This window comes from Canis lupus, chromosome 15 (genome assembly GCF_003254725.2).
Source record: "Canis lupus dingo isolate Sandy chromosome 15, ASM325472v2, whole genome shotgun sequence".
NCBI lineage: Eukaryota > Metazoa > Chordata > Mammalia > Carnivora > Canidae > Canis > Canis lupus.
In genome coordinates, this window is record NC_064257.1 from 14,416,943 (window position 1) to 14,429,620 (window position 12,678).

General features: G+C 36.1%; 1 protein-coding gene across 17 annotated transcripts in view; it reads right to left on the bottom strand.

The window, feature by feature from the left end:
- The window catches only part of MAST2 (microtubule associated serine/threonine kinase 2), a 208,781-nt gene that overhangs the window by 47,307 nt on the left and 148,796 nt on the right, over positions 1-12,678 (bottom strand). The gene's annotated exons all lie outside the window — the stretch shown is intronic.

Genomic DNA, 12,678 nt, shown 5'->3' on the forward strand with positions numbered 1-12,678 from the left:
TAAAGAAACACATTGATAATAATACAATAATAGTAGGGGACTTTAACACCCCACTCACAGCAATGGACACATCATCTAAGAAGATCAACAAGGAAACAAGGGCTTTGAATGACACTCTGGACCCAATGGACTTCACAGATATGTTTAGAACATTTCACCCTAAAGCAGAATACACACTCTCCTCAGGTGCCATGGAACATTCTTCAGAATAGATCACATAGTGGATCACAAATCAGGTCTCAACCAGTATAAAGATACTGAGGTTATACCATGCATATTTTCAGAACACAATGCTTTGCAACTTGAACCCAATCACATGAGGAAACTTGGAAGGAATTCAAATATTTCGAGGTTAAAGAGCATCCCACGAAAGAATGAATGGGTCAACCAGGAAATTGAAGAATTTTTAAAAATGCATGGAAACAAATGAAAATGAAAACAACTGTTCAAAACCTTTGGGATGCAGCAAAGGCAGTTCTAAGAGGAAAGTAAATAGCAATACAAGCCTTTCTCAAGGAATTAGAAAAGTCTCAAATACACAAGCTAACCTTATACCTAAAGGAGCTGGAAAAAGAAGAGCAAATAAGGCCTAAATCCAGCAGAAGAGAAATAATAAATATTAGAGCAGAAATCAATGAAATAGAAACCAAAAGAACAGTAGAACAGATCAATAAAACTAGGAGCTGGTTCTCTGAATTAATGATATCAATAAACCCCTAGCTGGATTTATCAAAAAGAAAAGAGAAATAACCCAAATAAATCCAGTCATGAATGAAAGAGGAGAGATCACAACCAATATCGAGGAAATATAAACATTTTAAGAACATATAATGAGTAATTATATGCCAACAAATTAGGCAATCTGGAAGAAACAGATGCATTTCTAGAAACATAAACTACCAAAACTGAAACAGGAAAAAATAGAAAACTTGAACAGACCTATAACCAAGGAAATTGAAGTAGTAAAAAAAAACAAAAACCTCCAACAAAAGAGTCCAGAGCTGATGGCTTCCCAGAGGAATTTTATTGAACATTTTAAAGGAAGAATTAATATGTATTCTTCTGAAGCTATTTCAAAAAAATAGAAATGGAAGGAAAACTTCCAAATTCATTCCATGAAGCCAGCATTACCTTGATCCCAAAACCAGACAAAGATCTCACCAAAAGGGAGAATTACAGACCAATATCCCTGGTGAACATGGATGTAAAGATTCTTACCAAGATACTAGCCAATAGGATCCAATAGTACATTAACAGGATTACTCACCACAACCAAGTGTGATTTGTTTCTGGGCTGCAGGGGTAGGTCAATATTCACAAGTCAATCAACATGATACATCACATTAATAAAAGAAAGGACAAGAACCATACAATCCTCTCAATAGATGCAGAAAAACCACTTAACAAAACACAGCATACTTTCTTGATTAAAACTCTCCACAGTGAAGGGATAGAGGAGACATACCTCAATATCATAAAAGCCATATACAAAAAGCCCACAGTGAATATCATTCTCAACGAGGAAAAACAGAGCTTTTCCCCTCAGGTCAAGAACATGACAGGGAGGTCCACTCTCACCATTGCTGTTCAACATAGTACTAGAAGTCCTAGCTTCAGCAGTCAGACTACAAAAAGAAATAAAAGGGATTCAAGTTAGCAAAGAAGTAAAACTCTCACTCTTTGTAGATTACATGATACTTTATATGAAAAACCCAAAAAAAACTCCATCTCAAAATTGCTAGAACTCATGCAGGAATTCAACAACATGGCAGGATATAAAATCAGTGCACAGGAATCAGTTGCATTTCTATACACTAACAATGAAGCAGAAGAAAGAGAAATCCGGGAAATGATCCATTTAGAATTGCACCAAAAAACATAAAATAGCTAGGAATAAACCTAACCGAAGAGGTAAAGGATCTTGTCTAAAAACTAAAGAACACTTATAAGTGTTCCTCAATAAGAAATTGAGGAAGACACAAAGAAATGGAATAATGGAATAATATTCCATGCTCATGGATTGAAAGAACACTCTTAAAATGTCTATGCTACTCACAGCAATGTACATAATCAATGCAATCCTTATCAAAATACCATCAACACAGTGCTGGAAAAAATAATTCTAAAATTTGTATGGAATCAGAAATGACTCCAAATAGCCAAAATAACGTTGAAAAAGAAAACCAAACCTAAAGGCATCACAATTCCAGACTTCAGGCCATACTACTAAGCTGTAATCAAGACAGTATGGTACTGGCACAAAAACAGACACAAAGATCAATGAAACCGAACAGAGCACCCAGATATGGACCTTCAACTCTATGGTCAATTAATCTCTGACAAATCAGGAAAGAATATCGAATGGAAGAAGGACATTCTCTTCAACAAATGGTGTTGGGAAAATTGGACAGCCACATGTAGAAAAATGAAACTGGACCATTTTCTTATAGTATACACAAAGATAAACTAAAAATGGATGAAATACCTAAGTGTGAGACATGAATTCATCAAAATCCTAGAGGAGAACACAGGCAGCAACGTTTTTGACCTCCGCCATAACAACTTTTCACTAGACAAGTCTCCAAAGGCAAGGGAAATGAAAACAATAATGAACTACTGGAGCTTCATCAAGATAAAAAGCTTCTGCACAGCAAGACAAACAGTCAACAAAAATAAAAGGCAATCTACAGAATGGGAGAAGACATTTGCAAATGGCATATCAGATAAAGGGCTAGTATCCAAGATCTATAAAGAACTCAATACTCAAAAACCCCAAAAATCCAGTCAAGAAATGGGTAGAAGACATGAATAGACATTTCTCCAATGTCCAACATTCATGGCCAACAAGCACATGAAAAAATGCTCCATATATATCACTTATTATCAGGGAAATAAAATCAAAACCACAATGAGATACACTTTACACCAGTGACAATGGCTAAAATTAACAGACAGGAAACAATAAATGTTGGCAATGATGTGGAGAAAGGGAACCCTCTTGCACTGTTGGTGGGAATGTGAACTGGTACAGCCACTCTGGAAAACTGTGTGGAGGTTCCTCAAGAAGTTAAAAATAGAGCTACCTTATGACCCAGCATTTGTGTTACTGGGTATTTACTCCAAAGATACAGATGTAGTGAAACAATGGGACACCTGCACCCCAGTGTTTGTAGCAGCAATGTCCACAATAGCCAAAAATGGAAAGAGCTGAGATGTCCTTCAACAGATGAATGGATAAAGAAAATATGATACACACACACACACACACACACACACACACACACACACAATGGAATATTGCTCACCCATCAGAAAGGATGAATACTTATCATTTACATCAATGCGGATGGAACTGGAGGGTATTAGGCTGACTGGATTAAGTCAGAGAAAGACAATTATCATATGGTTTCACTCATATGTGGAATATAAGAAACAGCACAGAAAATCATAGGGGAAGGGAGGGAAAACCAAATGGGAAATTGAGGGAGAGGGAGAAAAACCACTGAGTGACCCTTCACTATAAGAAACAAACTGAGGGTTGCTGAAAGGGAGGTGGTGGGGGGATGGCGTAATTGGGTGATGGGCATTAAGGAGCACACATGATGGGATGAGCACTGGGTGTTATGCACAACTAATGAATTATTGAACACTGTATCTCAAACTAATGATGTATTGTTTGTTGGCTAATTGAATTTAAATTAAAAAAAGAAAAACACTATCAACCAACTTGACCTAATTAACACTTAACAAAAAAAGGCAGAATATACATTCTTTTCAAGTGAACATGGAACATATACTAAGAATGATCATATTCTGGGCCATAAAATAAGATCCAATAAATTTAAAAGAATTCAAGACATATATGATATTGAATAAAAATCAGTAACAGAATGATCGATCTCTGGAAAATCTCCAAATCTGTGGAAACTAAACAACATACTTCTGAATAACTGAAAGAATTAATCAAAAAGGAAATTAGAAAAGTACTTTGAACCAAAAATTAAAACATAACATCTGAAACCACTAAAGCACTTCTTAGTGGGAAAATTATATTACTTAACACTAGAAAAGAATGTTCTAATGTTACTAAACATTAGAAAAGAAGGGCTAAATTCAATGACCTTAGCTTCTATCTTAAATTAGAAAAAAAAGATATATATATAAAGCACAATACATGGTAGTTAAGACACAATGCTCTAAGATCAGAAACAAGGCCAGAATGTCTATGCTCACCATTTGTATTCAGATTTGTACTGAAAGATCTAGTAAGTGCAACAAGAAAATTTTAAAAAGTAAAAACCATCCAGATCAGAAAGCAAGAAATAAAATAAAATTGTATTTATTCATAGACAACATGATTGTCTACATAGAAAATCTGACGGAATCTTTTTTTTTTAATCTGACAGAATCTACAATAAAGCTATAAAAATGAGTTTTGCAAGGCTATGGGAAATAATACCCAAAAATTTATTATATTTCTATATGCTAGTAACAATCAGAAATTAAAAATAAAACCAATACCATTTATTTTGCTTCCTATTTTTGAGTGTAGTATGATTGAAGATGGTTCATATTTTCAGAAATTTTAGGTCTTTTGCAGCTTAGTTTTTAAATTTATTTCATAACTTGGTTTTATTATAGATAAAAATGTCACAAAGATGTGTAGCTCCCAATGGAAGTAGTGCTTTACTAGCTCTATTTATTAGATCATGGTACTCATTTTTCAATTTCACCCAAAGGATGATAAATTTCTATCTTCTGTGATGCCAAGCAGTTTTTCTTGAAAATGAATGGAAAGATTTCTAATGTTATTATATTTTAACAAATAGGTTCAAAATCTATTAAACCTTCCATTGGGAAGATGAGAACATTTTATTTCCAATGTTTTTAAGAGGCAGACTTATCTGTTTTAATAAGTGGCATTATTTTTGTCAACAAAATCACATACAGATGGGAACATTTCCAAATATCCATTTTCAAAATGCTCTCTCCATGGCACAAATTTCTTTCAAAATGCAGCTACTTTTTCACTCACTGATACATGTCACCTTCACCTTTGAACAGACAATTTGTCACTGCTGCCCAACCCCCAATCCCAACTCCTAGGCAGCATACTACTGAAAACCACTTGCTAGCACAGAAAAGCTCAGCAAATTTGGAACACTTGACATTTTATAAAAGGAAATTGCTACATTTAGTTTGACCATTCTTTTAAGTAATGTGCCACAAGATAAACAGTAAATTTCCTTCTTATACAAACCATTTCAAAGGCTCCCTCCACACTGTGTTATAAGGTTCTGTAAAAATGCACCTGTTAAGAGAATAAGGTGGTGGTTACCAGGACAGGGTTCGGGAGGATGAGTTAAATAGGTGAGGGGATGAAGAGTACACTATTCTGATGAGCACTAAGTAATGTACAGAATTGCTGAATCATATTGTACACCTGAAACTAACTTAAAACTGTATGTTAACTATACTAGAATTTTAAAAAAAGAGACTTCCATAATAGCAAAAACTGAGGGTGAAGTGGGAAATGCAACTGTAAGCTGCAATATGTTGCAATTTGCTCAAGGAAAATGAGAGTGTACAAGTGAATTCAACTCTGTTCATGGTATATTATGTACAGTTTATGACACATGTGGGTAGTATCAGTGTCAATCCATACCTAAGTGCTAGTAAAGCCTGATTTAATTCTCATTTTTCATGGTAAAAAGTAAGTTTTAGTATCTCCCCCCCCACCCCCATGCCCAAATGGATCATCTTTAGAGAACCACTTTGGAGAATGTTGCTATTCAAAAATTCTAAGTAGTAGAATGACAAAAACAAAATGATATATTAGGGGGGAAAGTCCAGTTTCAAAATTTGAAATAGTACAGAAAGAAAGAAGAATTTCGGAGGTTCTTCAATATGTCAAATGAAAGGTGATTAGGGCCTCCATAAGACCAAAATAAAGTCAGAATATGTTCACCCAGAGTTTATCAAAGGCTTTTTATTTTCTCTTTTTTTCCCCCTTCCTCCACCTTTTTCTGAGTCAAACTGAGTATGTCCTCTGTTTCTTTTCTGTTCACCTATTTTTTAATCCTTGATGACATCTACCAGAACTAAAGCCACTGTATGGTACATCTTTATTCCTATGCCAATAAAGTAAGTACTTACTAATTTATCAGTTTTTAAGGTTTATGCATTTGTTCATTAGAACTTTTTAGAGCTGATTCATATTTAATATCTTAATATCAAATAACATTTTAATATCAACATCAAAGTAAGGAAGTGGCTTGCAAGTTATGGGGTAGTTGCCAGGAAACAGTCAAAAACAGTTGCCTGTGTCTGAGATGGTAATCGTTGGCAAAAAAAATATGCTATAGTTTAAAGGGAAAAGATAATGTCTAAAAGCTGACAAAATAACAGATTGTAACAAGCATTTCTTCAAACTGGCCAGGCTCCAACAGACTTTTCAAAAGATACTATACTGACCCTAACTGGGTGTGCTACAATTTAATTATGACACCAACCACACATAGTACAGATTAAGAGCAAAGCCCTGGAGACTGCCTCACTTCCTACCCCAGCCATAAATCTTGAAGGTGACAAAGGCCACCTGCACTTTGGATATACTGACTATAAATCTGGAGGTTTCCATAGCTCCCTGCTCCAGGTTCAATAATTCACTAGAACAATTCATAAAACTCAAAGGGTTATATTTACTAGTACAGTTTTATTATAAAGGATGCACATAGGCAATGTCAGAGAAGGAATGTAGAGCTCCTGTACCCTCTCCTTGTGTAATCAGGGTGTGTCGCCCTCCCAGTACATAAATGTGTTCACCAAACCAGGGAGCTCTACTCTGAGCTTTGGTGCCTACAGTTTTTGAATGTGGTCTCATTACACAAGCACAACTGATTAAATCATTGGCCACACAACTGAACTCAATCTCCAGCTCCTATCCCTTCCCCATGAGGTTGGGCTGGCCCAAAGTTCCAGCTTTTTAATCATGTAGTTGGTCTTCCTTCTGGGTGACCAAGCCTCCATAAAGCTACGTAAAGGGCCACCCTGAACTGTCTGTTAGCATAACAAAAACACTCCTATCACTCAGGAAGTTCCAAGGTTTCTAGAAGCTCTGTATCAGGAACCTGGGATAAAGACCAGAGAAACTTATACCAACCAGATGCCATGACCTAAAAATGGCATGCTACTTTTCCTATGTTTTCTCTACTTCTCCAACATTCATTTTACCTTAAAAAGGCCAAAATTACCAATTGAAGGTTATGATAGAATAAAATCAATAACTTGGATTAGTCTTATTTTGAGGGAAAATTAAGATGTTAAAAATGGAGGTGGGTGGGGAGATGGGTTAAATAGGTGATGGGGGTTAAGGAGAGCATTTGTTGTGATGAGCATTCAGTGCTGTGAAACAGTGCTGAATCACTGTATTATACACCTGAAAGTAATATTATGCTGTATGTTAACTGAAATTTAAATAAAAACAAAAAATAAGAAAATTAAGATGTTAGAATATTAACATTTTGAAGCAAATATTTATTTTTTATTTTATTTTTTAAAAACAGGGAGCCCGATGTGGGACTCAATCCCAGGACCCCATGATCATGACCTGAGCCAAAGGCAGACGCTCAACCACTGAGCCACCCAGGTGTCCCTGAAGCAAATATTTAAATTAATTCTTAAAAATCACATTACTGAGAAGAACTTTCTTAAAAATAGCCAGAAATGGGTTAACAGGACAAAAACAAAAACAAAAAAATCTCAACAAACAGAAAACCCAGCAGCCTATAAAGGAGGCTTTTTTTTTTTTAACTTTACCAAGCAGTTTAGCAGTTGGAGGAGATAGTTCAAAGTCAAGTAGTCATCCATCCAAGAGAAACAAGTTATAATGAAACATATAAACAAAGAGAACTGGAAACCGTCATTTGACCTTGAACCAGCTGTTTCACTTAACACAGTTTAGTTATAAAGGAATATAATTATATAGCAAGCCCTATGTAAACACCATCCAGATTAACAATGCCATCTCCCAAAATCCCTCTACATAATCCTTCCAAAGTCCCTCCCCTTTCCCAATAAAGGTAAACATTGCCCTTACCTTTATGTCAATCATTTCTTTATAGCTTCATCAATTAAGTATGTATCTCTAATATTCAAATTTAGTTTTTTCTCAGTCAGTTTAAAAAACTGAGATATAATTCACATATTATAAAATCCAATATTTTAAAGTGTACAGTTTAGTGGTTTTTAGTGTATTCACAAAGTTGTACAACTATCATTATCTACTTCCAGAACATTTTTATCACTCAAAAAGGAAACTGTCCCTGTTAGCAATCATTCCTGATTCTCCTCTCCCCACCATGGTCCTGACAAACCACTATTCTACTTTCTGTTTCTATGGAATTGCCTATGCTGAACAATTCATAGAAACGGAGTCATAAAAATAAGTGGCTTTTCATGTTCTAATTTGTCTATTTTTAAACTTTATATAAAAACAATGCCAAGCTGTTTTTGTAAAATCTTTGTAACAATTCATACTTCCACTAAGGTTTTTAAGGATTACCAGTGTTTCATATACTTAGTTACACTTGGTTTTTTCACTTCTAGCCATTTTTGGTGGTCACATAATGGCATTTCATTGTGATTTTATTCTGCATTTCCATAATTACTAAAGAGATTAAAGTATCTTTAGTATTGGGGGATCCCTGGGTGGCTCAGCGGTTTAGCGCCTGCCTTCAGCCCAGGTCGTGATCCTGGAGTCAGGGATGGAGTCCTACATCGGGCTCCCAGCATGGAGCCTACTTCTCCCTCTGCCTGTGTCTCTGCCTCTCTCTTTCTGTGTCTCTCATGAATAAATAAAAGCTTTAAAAAGTATTTATTAGCTATTTGGATTGCTTTTGTTAACTAACTCCTATTTAAGTCTCTTGGCTATTTTTCAGTCATACTATTTTTTTATTTTATTGATTTGTTATAATTCTCTAAATGTCTAATCCAAGCCCTTTGCCAGTTTTAGCATGATAATTATCTTCTCCTATCTTGTGGCTTACTATCTCTCAATATCTTTTGATGACTATAAATTCTTACTTTTAAGGTAGTCAAAAGTATTAACCTTCTCCTTTATGGCCTTTAAAAAAATTCCCTTTATGTTCTTTTTTTTTTTTTTAAGATTTCCTTAATTTATCCACACAGACACACACACACACACACACACACACACACACACACACAGAGGCAGAGACGTGGCAGAGGCAGAAGCAGGCTCCATGCAGGGAGCCCAATGTGGGACTCGATCCTAGGAGTCCGGGATCATGCCCTGAGCCAAAGGCAGCTGCTCAACTGCTCAACTGCCACCCAGGTGTCCCTCTTTCTCCATTTCTAACACTCAATTACATCTTGAAAATGGCAATGGTCTCCTAACTGTCTTGCAACTGCCAGTGTATCCTTACTTTTGTACTCCCAAGCGCCCTGAACATATCTTTAGTATAGTCCTTAACATCTTTATTAGGTGAAACTTGACTACCCCCTGAATACACAGCTTTCCCTACAGCTTTCTCAAGTAATAACTGTTTGGTTTCACACATCCCTTTGTATCACCAGCCCTAGAGATCGGTAAGTATTCTGCTGGCTCCTTATGTTCTCTTCCAGGTACTCTCCAGCCCAACACATTGAATTACCCATATCCATATCTAGAAGGCATGCCAAATTTAATATATTTAAGAGTCCCATGGATTGGAGATCCTGGAATCAAATGTTTGGTTTTGGGGGGATGGGGTTTCTAGATGGCACAAGGTAGAAAGATTGGAGGTAGTGCTTAGAAAACAACAAGAAGAATGTAACTAAAATTATGCAGACACGGTCTAAGTAACTAAGGGAATATGGAGGAGAAGCTCACTGGAAGACAGGAGTTCAAATAACTGAAAGTTCTAAGAACTGAAAAAGCAATGAGTGTATTCAAACCATCAAGAATAACACGAGTTAGAAGTGAAGAGTAACAGAGTCAAAAGCTAAGATTTTTACAACCTTAACCTTCTCCTTTATGGCCAATGATGGGTAGGTAGTAATATAATTTAATAGTATAAGATTCCAAGTTTGGGGATATTAAGAAAAAGAGAAGGAGAACAATAAAAAGGTAAGGAAGACACCTCCTCTTCCTTTGGTCTAAGGTAAGAGCTAACACTTGAGAGGGCTGTGGGACAGTCTGTTCTAACCCCTCCCTCTCCTACAGGATTCCATTAGAATGAGACTGAGCATCTAAGAGATTTTGCTGATAATAAATTCTAGAAGGTACACTGGAAGGGTTTCAAGAGTCAGAGAGGGTTGAGAAAAAGGGACAAAACAGGGAATATCCAGAGACTTAGAGTAATTAAGGAGATGGGAGAGGAGGGTGCCAGGGGATTCCTCTAGCGACTGATATAAACAAAGGATAATGAAATTAGCCCTAGTGGATTCAAGGAAGATAGAGTTCGGAGGCTCCAAGTGTTAAGGAGTAAAGAGGAATGAATTACTGGGGCTTGCTCCAAAGGCTCAAGGAAGTCATCCTCTAAGTTCCAGTATACTACTTTAAAATCAAGTGATATTTAACAAATATGCATGCCCCCTGACTTGTTAAGCCTACTCCAAAAATTTATACAGTATATCCCATGACTCAGCAATTTCATCTTTACATATACAGAGAGTCTGTAAAAACATAGTTCAACTCTGTAGTACCATCAACTGGTAATAACTGACATCTATAGATTACTTAATCCAATGACAGCAGAACACACATTCTTCTCAAGACCACAGGGAGCATTCACCAAGATAGACCACATTCTGGGCCATAATGCACATCTTAACAAGTTTAAAAGAACAGAAATCACACAATGTCTATTTTCAGATCACAGTGGAATTTAAACTAGTAGTCAATAACAGAAGATAACTGGAAAATCACAAAATACTTGGAGATTAAAAATGTACCTTAAAATAACACATGGGTCAAAGAAGAAATCTCAAGATAAATTAATTAAAATATATTTTGAACTAAATGAAGATGAAAACATGGCTTACCAAAATCTGTGAGATACAGTGAAACACAGCTTTGAGAGAAATTCTAGCATTAAATGCATATATTAGAAAAGAAGATCAAAAATTAATCATCTAAGCCTCCACCTTAAGGAACTAAAAAAGCAAATTAAGTCTAACATAAATAAAAGAAATAATAAATGGTAGAGGAGAACTTGATGAAATAAAAAACAGAAAATCAATGTGGAACCCAGGAAATTTAACAAAAATCCCCTCCCCCTGGACAAGCAGAGCAGGACTAACTCCATTTTGTGCTACACCCGCCACCTCCTGTATGACATCCACATGACCTGCTTATTGCTTAAGGCGCTGCCCCATCCTAGTCAAGCCGCTGGGCACACCCTAATCAGAAATTGGCTCATAACAATGTAACTCTGCCTTGTGCCCGCCAAAACTGCTTGCCAATTCTGACCAAAGTAATAGGCCAGCTCAAATGGATACTATAGGGTAAGATGTAATTCAATTGGCCACCTGCGTGTGGACCGACATGACTGTGCAACTTTCTGCGTATCCCATTGGCCACTGGCCCCTATAAAGCTGCTAAGCCTCTTAGTCTCGGGGTCCAAGTCCCTGCTCCGCTGTGTCGGGTATAGTTGGACTCAAGCTCGAGCTTGTAAATAAAACTCTCATGTATTTGCATTGGTGTCGGCTCTTTGGTGGTTTCTCGGATTCGCAATCTTGGGCACAACAATCAACAGAGAAAAATCAGCAAAACTAAAAGCTGGTTCTTTGAGAAGACCAACAAAATGTATAAACCTCTGGCCAGGCTAAGAAAAAGAGAAAGACACAAATAACTAATTTTTAAATTAAAGAAGGAACATCACTCCAGATTCTATGGACATTAAGAGGATCATAAAACAATGTTATGAACAGCTCCAGGCCCGTAAATAGGATAACCTAGATTAAACAGACCAAATCCTTAAAAAACGAAATCTACCAAAGCTCAGGCAAGAAACAGATAATCCAAATAGGCTTATATTAAAGAAATTTAATCAATAATTAATAACCTTCTGAAACAAAAAGCACCAGGTCCAGACGTGTTCAATAGTGAATTCTATCAAACATTTAGTAAGAAATTATACCAATTCCCCACAATCTCTTCCAGAAGATGGAAGCAGGGGGAACTTACTCTCTGAGGCCACCATTATCCTAATACCAAAACCAGACAAAGATATTACAAGAAAAATATACTATAGACCATTATCTCTCAAGAAAGATGGAAAATCCTCCAGAAAATATGAGAGAAACCAAAGCCAACAATGCCTAAAAGAAATTATACATCATAACCAAGGGGGATTTATCCCAGGTATGCAAGGCTGCTTCAACATTTGCAAATCAATTAATGTAACCATCAAATCAACAAGCTAAAGAAGCAAAATCAAATGATCATGTCAACATATGCAGAAAAAGCATTTGACAAAATCCAAGACCCATTCATGGTTTAAAAAACTCTCAGCAAATTAGGAATAAAAGGAAAATTTCTCAACTTGATAAAGAACATTTACAAAAAAAAAAAAAAAAAAAACCAACTTAAAGCTAACATCATACTTAATGGTGAGAAACTTGAAGCTTTCCCACCAAGTAGTACCTTCTCACCGCTGCTTTTCAATATTGCAA